This window comes from Pristiophorus japonicus, chromosome 9 (assembly GCF_044704955.1).
Source record: "Pristiophorus japonicus isolate sPriJap1 chromosome 9, sPriJap1.hap1, whole genome shotgun sequence".
Lineage (NCBI taxonomy): Eukaryota > Metazoa > Chordata > Chondrichthyes > Pristiophoridae > Pristiophorus > Pristiophorus japonicus.
In genome coordinates, this window is record NC_091985.1 from 61,206,550 (window position 1) to 61,211,565 (window position 5,016).

Consider the following 5,016-nt stretch of genomic DNA (forward strand, 5'->3'; position numbering starts at 1 on the left):
AGTCATGAATGGTGGTGGACCATTAAGCAACTAACGGAGGAGAAGGCTCCATGAGTATCCCTATCCTCAATGATGCAGAGCACAGCATGCAAGTGTAAAAACAAGTCTGAAGGGTTTTCAACCACCTTCAGCCAGAAGTGCCGAGTGGATGATCCATATCGGCCTCCTCCTGAAGTCCCCACCATCACAGAAGCCAGTCTTCAGCCAATTCGATTCACTCCATGTGATATCAAGAAGCAGCTGAGCGCACTGGATACAGCAGAGGCTATGGGCCCCGATTACACTCCGGCTGCAGTTCTGTAGACTTCAGCTCCAGAACTAGCCGCGCCTCTAGCCAAGCTGCTCCAGTAAACCTGGCATCTACCCGACATTGTGGAAAACTGCCGAGATATTTCCTGTCCACAAAAAAACAGGACAAATCCAATCTGGCCAATTACCGGCCCATCAGTCTGTTTTCAATCATCAGCAAGATGATGGAAGGTGTCATCAACATAACTATCAAGTGGCACTTACACACCAATAACCTGCTCACCGATGCTCAATTTGGGTTTTGCCAGGACTTACCAGCTCCAGACCTCATTACAGCCTTGGTCCAAACATGGACAAAAGAGCTGAATTCCAGAGGTGAGGTGAGAATGACTGCCCTTGACATCAAGGCAGCATTTGACTGAGTGTGGCATCAAGGAGCCCTAGTAAAACTGAAGTCAATGGAAATCAGGGGGAAAACTCTCCTCTGGCTGAAGTCATATCTCGCACAAAGGAAGATGGTTGAGATTGTTGGAGGTCAATCATCCCAGCCCCAGGTCATCGCTGCAGGAGTTCCTCAGGGCAGTGTATTGGGCCCAACCATCTTCAGCTGCTTCATCAATGACCTTTCCTCCATCATAAGGTCAGAAGTGGGAATGTTCGCTGATGATTACACAATGTTCAGTTCCATTCACAACTCCCCAGATAATGAAGCAGTCCATGTCTGGAACTCACTGCCTGAAAAGGGGGTAGAGGCAGAAACCTTCATCACATTTAAAAAGTACTCGGATGTACACTTAGATAGCCATGACCTACAGGGCTACCGACCTAGTATTGGAAGATGGGATTAGGCTGGGTAGCTCTTTCTCGACCAGCACGGACACGATGGGCCAAATGGCCTCCTTCTGTGTCATAAATTTTCTATGATTTTATGTCCACATGCGACGAGACCTGGATGACATTCAGGCTTGGGTTGATAAGTGACAAGTAACATTCGTGCCACACAAATGCCAGGCAATGACGATCTCCAACAAGCGAGAATCTAACCACCTCCCCTTGACATTCAACGGCATTACCATCACCGAATCCCCCACCATCAACATCCTGGGGGTTACCATTGACCAGAAATTTAACTGGACCAGCCACATAAATACTATGGCTAAAAGAGCAGGTTAGAGACTGGGTATTCTGTGATGAGTGTCTCACCTTCTGACTCCCCAAAGCCTTTTCATCATCTACAAGGCACAAGGCAGGAGTGTGATGGAATACTCTCCACTTGGCTAGACAAGTGCAGCTCCAAAAACACTCAAGTAGCTTGACACGATCCAGGACAAAGCAATCCGTTTAACTGGCACCCCATCCATCACCTTGAACATTCACTCCCTCCACCACTGATGCACAGTGGCTGCAGTGCATACCATCTACAAGATGCACTGCAGCAATTCACCAAGGCTTCTTCATCAGAACCTCCTAAACCCACAACCTCTACCACCTAGAAGGACAAGGGCAGCAGGGGCATGGGAACACCATCACCTGCAAGTTACACGCCAAGTTACACACCATCCTGACTTGGAAATATATTGATGTTCCTTCATCATCGCTGGGTCAAAATCCTGGAACTCCCAACCTAAGGACACTGTGGGAGTACCTTCACCACACAGACTGCAACAGTTCAAGAAGATGGTTCAGTACCATCATGTCAAGGGCAATTAGGAATGAGCAATAAATGCTGACCTTGCCAGTGATGCCAAAAACAAATATTTAAAAAAATGTATAACGCCTGCAGAAAAATATAAATTATAGCCTATTGCTTATTGCTTCCCAGATGCTGGGTGTGTAAATAACATTTATAGCCCACGGCATTTCACAGTTAACTCAAGATCATGGAGTGTAACATAATATTCAACTTTAATAATGTAGGCGTTGTGTTGGAACAACCATCTTGCAAAATAAATGCACGCAACTAAATTATTTGCCTTGTCAATTAAATCATCATCACTTTGCTGTAACCTTCAATCATAAAATTAAGAAATCAAACAAGTTTGAACTGAGCTGTTAATTGGTGCACTTCTGATCCGGTTTGTACTATACTTTGATGAACTAAAATAGTTGTACTATACTTTGAAACTTCAATTATATCTGTGATTAGAAGTAAAAGCTGGCAGGTGGAGGTGGTGGAAAAGCAGAGAATTGCAACATAGATGTTCAAATTCACAGATGCAATGAAACTCTTTTAGATCACAGATGCAATGAACCCATGAATCACATGTGGCAGCTGTCAGAGAGCTGTGTAAATTATCAGGAATGGCATCACATGTCCTCCTCCCCAATAAACTATTTTTATTATTCCACAGAATTAATTTTTAACATGAGATTTGGTGAATTTTCCGATGTAGAGATCAGTTATTTAATACCATATTGGATGGCATCCAGCATCCAGAGTCAATGCCATTGCTGGAATCATCACAACAAAGTTGTCCTTATGAAGAAAGCTGGAGCAGGACAGTGGAGCATTATGTTTAGGCTCCAGGCCCAAAGATTTTTTTAATGACTTTTCAATGGGCTTCTGTTAGCTGAAAGACTCTTATATATCTGGGCAACAGGCCCAAAGATTTTCAATAGCCTCTAATTGATGTGGAAGTGTTAGATCTTAACAAGACTTTGAAATGACAGCTGTTTCTGTCCAAACACGTACTGCTATTTAACAATGAGGGAGCAAAGAGCTTTCATAGAATCTTATAGCACAGAAGTAGGCCATTCGGCCATCGTGTCTGTGACAGCTCTTTGAAAGAGCTATCTGATTAGTCCCAGTCTCCTGCTTTTTTCCAATAGCCCTGCAAATTTTTCCTTTTCAAGTCCCACTACAGGCTGCCACTCTAGTGCAGTACTGAGGGAGCGCTACACTCCAGTGCAGTGCTAAGGGAGTGCAGCACTGTCAGAGTTGGTGTCTTTCGGATGAGACGTTAAACCGAGACCCTGTCTGCTCTCTCAGGTGGATGTAAAAGATCCCATGGCACTATTTTGAAGAAGAGCAGGGGAGTTATCCCCGGTGTCCTGGCCAATATTTATCCCTTAATCAACATAACATAAAAACAGATTATCTGGTCATTATCACATTGCTGTTTGTGAGAGTTTGCTATGCAGCGTTTCCACAGTACAACAGTGACTACACTCCAAAAGTACTTAATTGGCTGTAAAGCGCTTTGAGACATCCGGTGGTCATGAAAGGTGCTATATAAATGCAAGTCTTTCTTTCTTTACTTTATATATCTAATTCCTTTTTGAAAGTTACTATTGAATCTGCTGCCACCACCTTTTCAGGCATAGTATGCCAGATCATAACAACTCGGCTGTGTAAAAAGTATTCTCATCTCCCCTCTGATTCTTTACCCAACTCCCTTAAATCTGTGTCCTTTGGTTACCGACCCACCTAATAGGGAAACAGTTTATCCTTATTTCCTTTATCAAAACCTCTCATAATGCTCTGAGGAGAACAATCCTAGATTCTCTAATCTCTCCACATAACTAAAGTCCCTCAACCCTGGTACCATTCAGGTAAATCTCCTCTCTCCAAGACCATGACATCCTTCCTAAAGTGTGCTGCCCAGAATTGGACACAATACTCCAGCTGAGGCCTAACCAGTGTTTTATAAAGGTTTAGCATAACTTCCTTGCTTTTGTATTCTGTGCTTCTATTTATAAAATCAAGGATCCCATATGTTTTTTGAACAGCTTTATCAACTTTTTTTGCCAACTTCAAAGATTTCAGTTTAAAAAAATAAAATAATGGGAGGAACTCCCTCCTCTGTGATCTCATCCACAGTGCAGGACAAGTGCAGCACTGTCGTGGGAACATTGTTGCTGGGTCAATATCCTAGAATCCTGCTCTTCCTGACTCAACAGAAATAAAACTAAAAGTTCACTTACCTTTATGTCGGTGGCCTCCAATCTTAAGGGGGGTGCTGGTTAGTCCACTGATGACTCAGTTGATGACAAATTTTGATTGGGGTCCTAAAACTGCCATTATGACTCAAATGTGCAAATTCAAAGCACCTAATGCCTGTTTCAGGTGAATGCCTTTCACAGTTGGAAATCACCAGTTTGCAATTTATTGGCTGACACGTACTTCCAGGGAGATCCCGACCCAAACTTTGGCCTCCCAACGGTCATTTATCACCCAGAAAACGGGAGTGATAAGGTTCAATTTATCTCCCATAGTACACCAGGATAACGTTTGCTGATTAACGAACCAGTGTGGCTCATTAATGGGATCTGGAAACTAGAGCTATCACTAAGGAGCTGTGAGTATTTCCACTGTGCACTAGATAAGCCTGTAAGCCAATGTTATTACGAGTAAAGTGATTATTGCTGGCCCCAGTATTTTGCTAACATTTTCTATTTGAATTTCGGTTTGCTCATTTGCAGCCTGCCTTTCACCGCTTTATATCTTTCTTTTTGTTTTTCCTATTTTCTTGCATTTTTGTTTGTGTGGACTTCCAGTATCTATTCGCCTTAAGCTATTTGCATCTTTGAATGTATCCATTATTTTGTTTTTTTTTTACATCATTTAACAGTTTTCTATTAAGCAATTTCTCCATTTCAAAGATTGGTGTGTGTGTTAATTCTTTCCCTCTCCCCCTTTAATTCTCTCATCATTTTTTTTCCACTATACTAGAAACATAGAAAATAGGAGCAGTAGTAGGCCATTCGGCCCTTCGATCCTGCACCGCCATTTAATATAATCATGGCTGATCCTCCATCTCAACACCA